Genomic DNA, 15,276 nt, shown 5'->3' on the forward strand with positions numbered 1-15,276 from the left:
TTTTCCGTTCCGGATCTAATTGGTATTGTTGATGTGCAAGAAAAGGCGAGAGCAAAGGACACACATGCTCAAGGTGTTGAGGAAGGATCTAGTGCCAATGTGGTACAAAAGCAAAAAACTTACAGTCCCACAAATTCAAGAACAAGCAAAAATTTGATGGTAAAGCAAAGTTTGATGGGAAGAACAAGGTTGCACGGCACATGAACTTCAAGAAGAAGAATGACAAGAAGAAATGTGTTTGTCATGTGTTTGGAGATCCTGGTCACTGGGCTCCTAGTTGCCCTAATCATTATGACAAGCGTCATCTTGAGAAAGGCGGCGAGACCGCTAATGTTGTCATGGGTGACACTGACATGAAGGATGCTGGGTATGGTATATTTCCCACAATAATTTCAACATGTCATTCTCCTGATTGGTTGATTGACATGGGTGCTAGTGTGCATGTATCACTACTAGGAAAAGGCCTACTAATGGCGCACCTAATTTGGCCATTAATGGCGCATTAGTGGTGCGCCATTAGTGCCACGCCATTAGTATATTTTACTAATGGCGCACCACTTGTGCGCATTAGTATCTGGTATACTAATGGCACACCTCAGATGCGCCATTAGTATATACAACAGTGCGCCATTAGTATGCCTCCCAGGGGGCCATGTATACCCAGGTGCTTTGGCATACTAATGGCGCACAACAAGATGCGCCATTAGTAACTTCGGCATACTAATGGCGCACTGCTTAATGATGCGCCATTAGTATCCTTTGGCATACTAATGGCGCACTGTGATGTGATGCGCCATTAGTATGAATATTAGTTTTTTTTAATTTTTTAATTTTCTGTTTTTTGCACAGGTTACAAAATGTATAATTGGACAAAATATAGACAGCACACATCAACAACAGATTCATCGAATACAATAGAAGATTAGTCTCTGAATACAATTCATCATATTAGTCTCCGAATATAATTCATCATATTAGTCTCCGAATTGAAAAGACCGAACAAAGATAGAACATTACAAGTCTCAAGACTGCGAGTATCGAGTTTGTCGGAAGTAATACTAATCCTAACAAGTCCTACTAATCATCATCATACAACTTCTACTCGTTATTCATAACAAGTCATACGATCATCATCTTGATAGTCTTCGAACCAAACCCTACTTAATTGTTCATCAGCACATGATCATCAGTATTAGGCAGGACCTAAATACCCTATTTAAGCTAAAATAGCATAAAACAATATAGACCCTGACTCTCCATTATGGAGAACGGAGAACATCCTGTCTCCAATTCTTGCGCTTCGCTTCCTTTTGCTTCCAAGAAGCTCCTTACGATTGTCCATACATTTTTTCCGTCCTTTGATTTTCATGTCTCCACTTCTTTTAGAAATCTCGTATGGACAGTTGAGATTCGTAGGATGACCTTGCTGTATGTTCAAAACATTAACACTACCTTTCAGATACATCATATGAGGCACACAATTCTCTGGGATTATCTGTTGAAAAACATAGTAATAACTTCATAGTTAGCAATGATGTACTAGTTTTAGAAGTATGCAAAAGATGCACGGATGTCGTAATAGTAAAAATCTTACCAGGGTATCTCCATGGTAGTTACCGTAGTTGAACACATGCACTAGTGGCACGTATTTACCATAATGTTGAGGAATTTGTTTGTGGATAATTTAATTTTCAATGTCAGTACAAAATCCGACCAGATGATTTTTCTCTTTGTAAGTTGTTAATTCGGAGTCATCGGTGTAGTGGGTTTTGTCTACCATCTCCCGCACATTCTTTGAACAATAAAAATAAGCTATCAATGGAAATAAGCTGTCAACTATTTTGAAATAAACAATATAAATTAGCTAATAACTATGTTTGAGAAACTCACATAGCGGTAGAACTGGAGGCGTATCAACAAGGACCCAAATGTCCATATTGTCTTGGTTGATGTCAGGATTACCAAGATCCATGGTGATAAGCATACCCTCATCAAAACCATACATCTTGCAAAATGCTTCCCAATTTTTGCAACCAAAATGGGTTACGCTCTCAGAATTATATAGATTTACTTCAAAGTCCACATCGTGATGAGTCCTTAGGTGAATTTTCTTTGTTTCAGAAATTTCATGGTCTTCAAAATCCATCCTCTCCAAGACATAGCGTCTTGCATGGCATGGGATAAGCTATACTCGAATTGTAAAAGATGAAAATTACACGTTGAAATAGTTGAAGTAATGCTTAATTATTAAAATAACACTTGTCGTCGTTGTGTACCGTTTCGACTTCGAAGGTCTCCTCGAGCTGAAGCGCCGATCATCGTCCAGGTGAGGCATGTCGCACAGACCTCGATTGTCGTGGCACCAGTTGCACTCTGTCGGGAGACTTTCGTCGTTCGATGATGATGACGACATATCCTGGGACAGCTCCCAGAATTGCTTGCCGCCCGAACCACCGGCCTCATCGTTGTGGGCCATGTTTCGCTCTAAATAGGAAAAAAGTTTGGTCAAAAAGTTGGTTATTGTCAAGGAACAAGATCATGGTCTCATCATTTAGGGTTTGTTGACACCGAGGCACCCTAAAAGCCTAAGCTTTCATCATTTAGGGTTTGTCGACGCCGAGGCACCCTAAAAGCCTAAGCGTACATCATTTATGTTCTCATCGACACCAAGGCATCCGGGGCAGCCAAGTTAAGTTTTCATCATTTAGGGTTTATCGATGCCGAGGCACCCTAGGTTGGGCCTAATCACTTGGCACTAATCACTTGGCTCTATTGCCACCTATGGTTTAATGCAGCAAGAATGGCGGGGCAGTTGATCCTACTTAACTAAGTACTAAGATACCCCGGTCCATGCATTAGTCGCAAGTACCCCATATGTCCTATTTTTAGCAAAGTCATGCTAAAATTCACGGAAAATTTCAGCATGACCTTTGCTGAAAATAGGACATATGGAGTACCCGAATTTGCCGGAATAGAAGTTAATCGACATTCCGGCAAACTCAATGGCCTCTTGGGTGGACAAGGCAAAAAATGCCTCCATCACAACATGGAAAATACATTGGCATGTGAAGAGGTGAAACTGTTGGGTTTCGTAGTAATTTCAAAAAATTTCCTACGCACACGCAAGATCATGTCATGCACAGCAACGAGAGGGGAGAGTGTTGTCTACGTACCCAACGCAGACCGACTGCGGAAGCGCTGACACGACGTAGAGGAAGTAGTCGTACGTCTTCACGATCCAACCGATCAAGCACCGAAACTACGGCACCTCCGAGTTCGAGCACACGTTCAGCTTGATGACGATCCCCGGACTCCGATCCAGCAAAGTGTCGGGGAAGAGTTCCGTCAGCACGACGGCGTGGTGACGATCTTGATGAACTACAGCAGCAGGGCTTCGCCTAAACTCCGCTACAGTATTATCAAGAAATATGGTGGCAGGGGGCACCGCACACGGCTAAGGAATAGATCACGTGGATCAACTTGTGTGTTTCTGGGGTGCCTCTGCCTCAGTATATAAAGGAGCCAAGGGGGAGGGGGGCGCCGGCCAAGGAGGAGGGCGCAGGAGGAGTCCTACTCCTTCCGGGAGTAGGACTCCCCCCCAATCCTATTCCAACTAGGATTCCCAAGGGGGAAAGAGGGAGAGGGGTGGCCGGCCACCTCTCCTGGTCCTAATAGTACTAGGGGAGGGGGGAGGTGCGCAGCCCCCTTGGGCCGCCCCTTTCTCCTTTCCACTAAGGCCCATGAAGGCCCATATGGCTCCCGGGGGGTTCCGGTAACCTCCCGGTAACCCGGTAAAATCCCGATTTCACCTAGAACACTTCCGATATCCAAACATAGGCCTCCAATATATCAAACTTTACGTCTTGACCATTTCGAGACTCCTCGTCATGTCCGTGATCACATCCGGGACTCCGAACAACCTTCGGTACATCAAAATGCATAAACTCATAATATAACTGTCATCGTAACCTTAAGCGTGCGGACCCTACGGGTTCGAGAACAATGTAGACATGACCGAGACACGTCTCCGGTCAATAACTAATAGCGGGACCTGGATGCCCATATTTGCTCCTACATATTCTACGAAGATCTTTATCGGTCAGACCGCATAACAACATACGTTGTTCCCTTTGTCATCGGTATGTTACTTGCTCGAGATTCGATCGTCGGTATCCAATACCTAGTTCAATCTCGTTACCGGCAAGTCTCTTTACTCGTTCCGTAATACATCATCTCACAACTAACATATTAGTTGTAATGCTTGCAAGGCTTATGTGATGTGTATTACCGAGAGGGCCCAGAGATACCTCTCTGACAATCGGAGTGACAAATCCTAATCTCGAAATACGCCAACCCAACATCTACCTTTGGAGACACCTGTAATGCTCCTTTATAATCACCCAGTTACGGTGTGACGTCTGGTAGCACCCAAAGTGTTCCTCCGGCAAACGGGAGTTGCATAATCTCATAGTCATAGGAACATGTATAAGTCATGAAGAAAGCAATAGCAACATATTAAACGATCGGGTGCTAAGCTAATGAAATGGGTCATGTCAATCAGATCATTCAACTAATGATGTGACCTCGTTAATCAAATAACAACTCATTGTTCATGGTTAGGAAACTTAACCATCTTTGATTAATGAGCTAGTCAAGTAGAGGCATACTAGTGACACTTTGTTTGTCTATATATTCACACATGTATTAAGTTTCCGCTTAATACAATTCTAGCATGAATAATAAACATTTATCATGATTATAAGGAAATAAATAATAACTTTATTATTGCCTCTAGGGCATATTTCCTTCAGTCTCCCACTTGCACTAGAGTCAATAATCTAGATTACACTGTAATGATTCTAACACCCATGGAGCCTTGGTGCTGATCATGTTTTGCTCGTGGAAGAGGCTTTGTCAACGGGTCTGCAACATTCAGATCCGTATGTATCTTGCAAATCTCTATGTCTCCCACCTGGACTAGATCCCGGATGGAGTTGAAGCGTCTCTTGATGTGTTTGGTCCTTTTGTGAAATCTGGATTCCTTTGCCAAGGCAATTGCACCAGTATTGTCACAAAAGATTTTCATTGGACCCGATGCATTAGGTATGACACCTAGATCGGATATGAACTCCTTCATCCAGACTCCTTCGTTCGCTGCTTCCGAAGCAGCTATGTACTCCGCTTCACATGTAGATCCCGCTACGACGCTTTGTTTAGAACTGCACCAACTGACAGCTCCACCATTTAATGTAAACACGTATCCGGTTTGCGATTTAGAATCGTCCGGATCAGTGTCAAAGCTTGCATCAACGTAACCTTTTACGGTGAGCTCTTTGTCACCTCCATATACGAGAAACATATCCTTAGTCCTTTTCAGGTATTTCAGGATGTTCTTGACCGCTGTCCAGTGATCCACTCCTGGATTACTTTGGTACCTCCCTGCTAAACTTATAGCAAGGCACACATCAGGTCTGGTACACAGCATTGCATACATGATAGATCCTATGGCTGATGCATAGGGAACATCTTTCATATTCTCTCTATCTTCTGCAGTGGTCGGGCATTGAGTCTTACTCAACTTCACACCTTGTAACACAGGCAAGAACCCTTTCTTTGCTTGATCCATTTTGAACTTCTTCAAAATTTTGTCAAGGTATGTGCTTTGTGAAAGTCCAATTAAGCGTCTTGATCTATCTCTATAGATCTTAATGCCTAATATGTAAGCAGCTTCACCGAGGTCTTTCATTGAAAAACTTTTATTCAAGTATCCCTTTATGCTATCCAGAAATTCTATATCATTTCCAATCAGCAATATGTCATCCACATATAATATCAGAAATGCTACAGAGCTTCCACTCACTTTCTTGTAAATACAGGCTTCTCCAAAAGTCTGTATAAAACCAAATGCTTTGATCACACTATCAAAACGTTTATTCTAACTCCGAGAGGCTTGCACCAGTCCATAAATGGATCGCTGGAGCTTGCATACTTTGTTAGCTCCCTTTGGATCGACAAAACCTTCCGGTTGCATCATATACAACTCTTCCTCCAGAAATCCATTCAGGAATGCAGTTTTGACATCCATCTGCCATATTTCATAATCATAAAATGCGGCAATCGCTAACATGATTCGGACGGACTTAAGCATCGCTACGGGTGAGAAGGTCTCATCGTAGTCAATCCCTTGAACTTGCCGAAAACCTTTTGCGACAAGTCGAGCTTTGTAGACAGTAACATTACCATCAGCGTCAGTCTTCTTCTTAAAGATCCATTTATTCTCAATTGCTTGCCGATCATCGGGCAAGTCAACCAAAGTCCATACTTTGTTCTCATACATGGATCCCATCTCAGATTTCATGGCTTCAAGCCACTTTGCGGAATCTGGGCTCACCATCGCTTCTTCATAGTTCGTAGGTTCATCATGATCTAGTAGCATGACTTCCAGAACAGGATTACCGTACCACTCTGGTGCGGATCTTACTCTGGTTGATCTACGAGGTTCAGTAGTATCTTGATCTGAAGTTTCATGATCATTATCAGTGGCTTCCTCACTAACTGGTGTAGGTGTCACTAAAACAGTTTTCTGTGATGAACTACTTTCCATTAAGGGAGCAGGTACAGTTACCTCGTCAAGTTCTACTTTCCTCCCACTCACTTCTTTCGAGAGAAACTCCTTCTCTAGAAAGGATCCATTCTTAGCAACGAATGTCTTGCCTTCGGATCTGTGATAGAAGGTGTACCCAACAGTTTCCTTTGGGTATCCTATGAAGACACATTTCTCCGATTTGGGTTCGAGCTTATCAGGTTGAAGCTTTTTCACATATGCATCGCAGCCCCAAATTTTAAGAAACGACAACTTTGGTTTCTTGCCAAACCACAGTTCATAAGGCGTCGTCTCAACGGATTTTGATGGTGCCCTATTTAACGTGAATGCAGCCGTCTCTAGAGCATAACCCCAAAACGATAGCGGTAAATCAGTAAGAGACATCATAGATCGCACCATATCTAGTAAAGTACGATTACGATGTTCGGACACACCATTACGCTGTGGTGTTTCGGGTGGCGTGAGTTGCGAAACTATTCCACAGTTTTTCAAATGTACACCAAACTCGTAACTCAAATATTCTCCTCCACGATCAGATCGTAGAAACTTTATTTTCTTGTTACGATGATTTTCAACTTCACTCTGAAATTCTTTGAACTTTTCAAATGTTTCAGACTTATGTTTTATTATTTAGATATATCCATATCTGCTTAAATCATCTGTGAAGGTGAGAAAATAACGATATCCGCCACGAGCCTCAATATTCATCGGACCACATACATCGGTATGTATGATTTCCAACAAATCTGTTGCTCTCTCCATAGTACCGGAGAACGGTGTTTTAGTCATCTTGCCCATGAGGCACGGTTCGCAAGTACCAAGTGATTCATAATCAAGTGGTTCCAAAAGTCCATCAGTATGGAGTTTCTTCATGAGCTTTACACAGATATGACCTAAACGACAGTGCCACAAATAAGTTGCACTTTCATTATCAACTCTACATCTTTTGGTTTCAACATTATGAATATGTGTATTACTACTATCGAGATTCAATAAAAATAGACCACTCTTCAAGGGTGCATGACCATAAAAGATATTACTCATATAAATAGAACAACCATTATTCTCTGATTTAAATGAATAACCGTCTCGCATTAAACAAGATCCAGATATAATGTTCATGCTCAACGCTGGCACCAAATAACAATTATTTAGGTCTAATATTAATCCCGAAGGTAGATGTAGAGGTAGCGTGCCGACCGCGATCACATCGACTTTGGAACCGTTTCCCACGTGCATCGTCACCTCGTCCTTTGCCAGTGCCCGCTTATTCTGTAGTCCCTGTTTCGAGTTGCAAATATTAGCAACAGAACCAGTATCAAATACCCAGGTGCTACTGCGAGCTCTAGTAAGGGACACATCAATAACATGTATATCACATATACCTTTGTTCACCTTGCCATCCTTCTTATCCGCCAAATACTTGGGGCAGTTCCGCTTCCAGTGACCAGTCTGCTTGCAGTAGAAGCACTCACTTTCAGGCTTAGGTCCAGACTTGGGTTTCTTCTCCTGAGCAGCAACTTTCTTGCCGTTCTTCTTGAAGTTCCCCTTCTTCTTCCCTTTGCCCTTTTTCTTGAAACTAGTGGTCTTGTTAACCATCAACACTTGATGCTCCTTCTTGATTTCTACCTCCACAGCTTTCAGCATTGCGAAGAGCTCGGGAATAGTCTTGTTCATCCCTTGCATATTATAGTTCATCACGAAGCTCTTGTATCTTGGTGGCAGTGATTGGAGAATTCTGTCAATGACGCAATCATCCGGAAGATTAACTCCCAATTGAATCAAGTGATTATTATACCCGGACATTTTGAGTATATGCTCACTGACAGAACTGTTCTCCTCCATCTTGCAGCTATAGAACTTATTGGAGACTTCATATCTCTCAATCCGGGCATTTGCTTGAAATATTAACTTCAACTCCTGGAACATCTCATATGCTCCATGACGTTCAAAACGTCGTTGAAGTCCCGATTCTAAGCCGTAAAGCATGGCACACTGAACTATCGAGTAGTCATCAGCTTTGCTCTGCCAGACGTTCATAACATCTGGTGTTGCTCCAGCACCAGGCCTGGCACCCAGCGGTGCTTCCAGGACGTAATTCTTCTGAGCAGCAATGAGGATAATCCTCAAGTTACGGACCCAGTCCGTGTAATTGCTACCATCATCTTTCAACTTTGCTTTCTCAAGGAACGCATTAAAATTCAACGGAACAACAGCACGAGCCATCTATCTACAATCAACATAAACAAGCAAGATACTATCAGGGACTAAGTTCATGATAAATTTAAGTTCAATTAATCATATTACTTAAGAACTCCCACTTAGATAGACATCCCTCTAATCTTCTAAGTGATTACGTGATCCAAATCAACTAAACCATAACCGATCATCACGTGAGATGGAGTAGTTTTCAATGGTGAACATCGTTATGTTGATCATATCTACTATATGATTCACGCTCGACCTTTCGGTCTCCGTGTTCCGAGGCCATATCTGCATATGCTAGGCTCGTCAAGTTTAACCTGAGTATTCTGCATGTGCAAAACTGGCTTGCACCCGTTGTAGATGGACGTAGAGCTTATCACACCCGATCATCACGTGGTGTCTGGGCACGACGAACTTTGGCAACGGTGCATACTCAGGGAGAACACTTCTTGATAATTTAGTGAGTCATCTTATAATGCTACCGTCAATCAAAGCAAGATAAGATGTATAAAAGGATAAACATCACATGCAATCAATTTAAGTGATATGATATGGCCATCATCATCTTGTGCTTGTGATCTCCATCTCCGAAGCACCGTCATGATCACCATCGTCACCGGCGCGACACCTTGATCTCCATCGTAGCATCGTTATCGTCTCGCCAATCTTATGCTTCCACGACTATCACTACCACTTAGTAATAAAGTAAAGCATTACATCGCGATTGCATTGCATACAATAAAACGACAACCATATGGCTCCTGCCAGTTGCCGATAACTCAGTTACAAAACATGATCATCTCATACAATAAAATTCAGCATCATGCCTTGACCATATCACATCACAACATGCCCTGCAAAAACAAGTTAGACGTCCTCTACTTTGTTGTTGCAAGTTTTACGTGGCTGCTACGGGCTTAAGTAAGAACCAATCTCACCTACGCATCAAAACCACAACGATAGTTTGTCAAATAGACTCCGTTTTAACCTTCGCAAGGACCGGGCGTAGCCATACATGGTTCAACTAAAGTTGGAGAGACAGTCGCCCGCAAGCCATCTATGTGCAAAGCACGTCGAGGGAACCGGTCTCGCGTAAGCGTACGCGTAAGGTTGGTCCGGGTCGTCTCGTCCAACAATACCGCCGAACCAAAGTATGACATGCTGGTAGGCAGTATGACTTGTATCGTCCACAACTCACTTGTGTTCTACTCGTGCATATAACATCAACATAAATAACCTAGGCTCGGATGCCACTGTTGGGTTTCGTAGTAATTTCAAAAAAATTCCTACGCACACGCAAGATCATGTGATGCATAGCAACGAGAGGGGAGAGTGTTGTCTACGTACCCAACGCGGACCGACTGCGGAAGCGCTGACACGACGTAGAGGAAGTAGTCGTACGTCTTCACGATCCAACCGATCAAGCACCGAAACTACGGCACCTCCGAGTTCGAGCACACGTTCAGCTCGATGACGATCCCCGGACTCCGATCCAGCAAAGTGTCGGGGAAGAGTTCCGTCAGCACGATGGCGTGGTGACGATCTTGATGAACTACAGCAGCAGGGCTTCGCCTAAACTCCGATACAGTATTATCGAGGAACATGGTAGCAGGGGGCACCGCACACGGCTAAGGAATAGATCACGTGGATCAACTTGTGTGTTTCTGGGGTGCCTCTGCCTCAGTATATAAAGGAGCCAAGGGGGAGGGGGGCGCCGGCCAAGGAGGAGGGCGCAGGAGGAGTCCTACTCCTTCCGGGAGTAGGACTCCCCCCCAATCCTATTCCAAATAGGATTCCCAAGGGGGAAAGAGGGAGAGGGGTGGCCGGCCACCTCTCCTAGTCCTAATAGGACTAGGGGAGGGGGAGGTGCGCAGCCCCCTTGGGCTGCCCCTTTCTCCTTTCCACTAAGGCCCATGAAGGCCCATATGGCTCCCGGGGGGTTCCGGTAACCTCCCGGTAACCCGGTAAAATCCCGATTTCACCTGGAACACTTCCGATATCCAAACATAGGCCTCCAATATATCAATATTTACGTCTCGACCATTTCGAGACTCCTCGTCATGTCCGTGATCACATCCGGGACTCCGAACAACCTTCGGTACATCAAAATGCATAAACTCATAATATAACTGTCATCATAACCTTAAGCGTGCGGACCCTACGGGTTCGAGAACAATGTAGACATGACCGAGACACGTCTCCGGTTAATAACCAATAGCGGGACCTGGATGCCCATATTGTCTCCTACATATTCTACGAAGGTCTTTATCGGTCAGACCGCATAACAACATACGTTGTTCCCTTTGTCATCGGTATGTTACTTGCTCGAGATTCGATCGTCGGTATCCAATACCTAGTTCAATCTCATTACCGGCAAGTCTCTTTACTCGTTCCGTAATACATCATCTCACAACTAACATATTAGTTGTAATGCTTGCAAGGCTTATGTGATGTGTATTACCGAGAGGGCCCAGAGATACCTCTCCGACAATCGGAGTGACAAATCCTAATCTTGAAATACGCCAACCCAACATCTACCTTTGGAGACACCTGTAATGCTCCTTTATAATCACCCAGTTACGTTGTGACGTTTGGTAGCACCCAAAGTGTTCCTCCGGCAAACGGGAGTTGCATAATCTCATAGTCATAGGAACATGTATAAGTCATGAAGAAAGCAATAGCAACATACTAAACGATCGGGTGCTAAGCTAATGAAATGGGTCATGTCAATCAGATCATTCAACTAATGATGTGACCTCGTTAATCAAATAACAACTCATTGTTCATGGTTAGGAAACTTAACCATCTTTGATTAATGAGCTAGTCAAGTAGAGGCATACTAGTGACACTTTGTTTGTCTATATATTCACACATGTATTAAGTTTCCGGTTAATACAATTCTAGCATGAATAATAAACATTTATCATGATTATAAGGAAATAAATAATAACTTTATTATTGCCTCTAGGGCATATTTCCTTCAGAAACAATATATGCATCTCCAAGCAGTATCATTCAACATTTTGGACAAACCACTACAAGCAATACTGGACCATTTCTCCCCCAATACATCATAGCAACATTATTTGGGTACCTATATGGTATTTACATGCCATTCTCTGTCAACAGAAGTAGCACAAAATCATTCAAGTACCAGTGTTTAACTAAAACTTGGTGTGAATAAGATCCTCTGTCAGTACTTCATACCAATAATCAAAACCCCAAAACCTGACCCCAACTAGTTACCATAAGGTCAAATACTGTCCACAAAACCATAACAGAAATAGCACAAAATTATTCAAGTATCATTGTTTAACTAAAACTTGGTGTAAATAAGGTAATAAAAGCAAATTATCCTAGCCAATATGGGTTTTCAGGAAATATTGAGACGCCGCACTTCTGATCGACTCCTGAGGTACATTCTCAACTAGCATAGTTTGTTTACCTTCTATTCCTATGTGGTTCATTACTTGATTTCCTTTCAGCCTCAAAGTTTATGTTTGTCCTGGTCATATTATGCTTTTGGCAACCACTAGAAATGTAAAAGATTTTTTGTGAACTTGGGAAGAAAAGAACCAACTTTCATCAAAGAAATAAAAATAATCACTGAGTTTAACATTGGCTAGGCATTTCTTGGCTGCAACAATCACTGAGTTTGAAATAGGTAGAATAGAATGTATTTTTCTCACTTGGGAAAGTAATCAGTTACAGCAACTTCAATATTTTGTGTCTCTGAATATTTGCATAAATTCCTACCATCATCCATGAGCAGCACCACATAGTAGTTCACAGAGCAGAACATGAGGCAGTTAGCTACTGACAGAGCTTTTTGGCCAACACTCATAACACCGATCAACATTTCTCTAACTCAGTAAGGAGGAGCAGCAGCAAAGCCTATGCAAAAATTAACATCTAGTGTAATCAAAATCGCCTCATTGGCAGCCGTCAGGAGACGGAGCAAACAGGCGGATGAACTAAGAGTGACCTCCCTCCCTGGCTGCCTCAGTTACCCACCTTAGGGAATCCACCACCGCTGCGGTGGGCGATAGGCCATCACATTCGGTCAACTGAACTACTTCATCACATTTTCAAAAGATTTCATGAGTGGTTTTCAAAAACATGGCTAAATCACACTTTACCTGCTTCAAACACATACAACAAAAAGGCGTACAATTTCTTCTAGCAATTCATCAAACAATTGGTGTGCACAAATAAAACTACACACTTAGAATCTCCAAATATATCAAGGCTGATAGCCTCTACCACCTGATAGGGATTTCACCGCCTCGAGCTTGAGCTTACGTGGGTGAGGTAGGTAGTGGGGTAGAGGTGCAGAAGAAAACATTGAGGAAACAAAGTGGAGACGACGGCTAACATCTACGGCTTGGCGCCGCCGGAACCAAGCCTGACGCGCGAGGGGGAGAGGGGGAGAGGAGGAGGGGGAGCTCACGGGGGCCGTAGGGATAGGGCAGTGTGGCGCTGGGAGGATGTCGGGGACGACGACGACGCAGGGGAGGAGGCGACGAGGTCCGGGTGGTGGTGGTGCTCCGGCGATGATGGTGTGGACGGGGCGGCGTCCGGGCCGCCGGCGACGAGGGCGGAGGGGCGATGGCGTCCAACGAGGTGGGGCGACGGGGAGAGCGGCGCCGACGTTGGGGCCTCAGGCGGCGGTGGTTGGAGACGGGGATAGGGCAGCGGCGTCGGGAGAGGAGAGGGGAAGGGGATCGAGGGCGAGGGAGAGGGAGAGAGAGGGGATAGGTTTGGGCCGGGGAGGAAATATGGATGGGGGCGGCACAATACTAATGGCGCACCACCCCTCGGTGCGCCATAAGTACATCCATACTAATGGAGCACCTCACCCTGGTGTGCCATTAGTATTGAGCCAACAGGTTATCTTCCACCTGACCTAATCCACACCAAGTTCCCTCTACTAGCTTGACTGGTCAGTAGCTAGTTCTCACACCAGGAGGTCCTGGGTTTGATTCCCAGGCTCCACAATTTTTTTATGCATTTAAAATGCTGTTTGATACTTATTTGTGTTTAAATATGTTCAAACTTGTTTAAATCATAACAGTAATATTTTTTATAAGACAGTAATAATTTTTTAAAAAATATCATCAAACAGTAATGCCGGTGGAGCGGGGGAGGGTGCGCGGGGTGCGGGGGGTCGGCGGCGGCGGCCGGTGGACCGGGGGGTGCTCGGCGGCGAGGGGGACCGGATCTGGCGAGGTCGGATAGCGATCGAGATGGAGGGGGATCGAGATCGAGTGTCCATGAAATTTAAAAATATTCATGATAGTTCAAAAAGTGCCCATGAAATACAATCGAGAAATGAAGGCTACGATTTAAATACAGTCGATCTTAGCTAGCTATCTGTTCACAATCTTCTTGCCCTTCTTTTTCGCAAATGGAGTTCTTCTGTGGAACGGACGTCCTTTAGGTAGGGTGGTCCTGCTTCTTCTTGTGGTGTATGCTGCTACTCCATCGGTGCTCGCGCCTAGCACGATGTTCCTTGGATCGTTCGCAAATTCTAGGTCTTCGAAGTTCAACGCTTGCCACTGGCTCGCATCCTTAGGGTGACTCAGCATCTTGTCTTTTTTATCTATCTCCGGATCATTTGCGTCATCTTCTCGCTTCTTCTCCTCCCTATCCGCGTGCCCATCGATGGTCCAGCGTCGTCTGCTCCGCCGGCATCATCATCTTCATGATCATGCCCGTCGTCTGCTCCGGCATCTTCCTCATCATCATGTCCTGCATCTTCTACATGATGACTGTGTACAGCATCACCGTCGTGATCATCTCCTGGGGATTCTTCGTGTTCTCGCCCGCCCGAGCCGCGGTGGTTGTCTTGCTGCCCTTCCTCATTTCTTGCCCGGCCCCCATGGACGACTGCGTAGTCATCTTCATCACCTTGCCACCGATAGCCATCCATAAAACCACGCAAGAGCAGGTGGTCCCGCATCTGCCCGGAATCCGGGTCCGCAATAAGGCTCTTCAGCTTGCATCTTCGACACGGACATCTTATCTCCGTCTCGTTCTTTTGAAGCATCTCGGCCTTCGCGGACCTCAAAAACCTATTCACGATGCCTTCGGTCATCGTGCGGACCATGGTCGCCTGCGGAGGAGGTGGAGAGAATGAAGTGGGGAGAAAGTGAGTGTGGGTAGCTGTCCAAAATATCTTGTTGCGGCCCACTTAATAATGGCGCACCAACTCCAAATGTGCCATTAGTAATCCAGGTTACTAATGGCGCACCTTCTGGTGGTGCGCCATTAGTAGTTTTGCAAAAAAAGACATACTAATGGTGCACTGTCCCACAGTGCGCCATTACTAGTTTAAACTAGTAATGGCGCACGGTGGGACAGTGCGCCATTAGTAGTTTTGCAAAAAAAGGAATAAAAAATATAATAAAAAAACAACATTAGTGGCGCACTTTCCGACAGGTGCGCCATTACTAGTTACAACTAGT

Source organism: Triticum urartu, chromosome 7 (genome assembly GCF_003073215.2).
Source record: "Triticum urartu cultivar G1812 chromosome 7, Tu2.1, whole genome shotgun sequence".
NCBI lineage: Eukaryota > Viridiplantae > Streptophyta > Magnoliopsida > Poales > Poaceae > Triticum > Triticum urartu.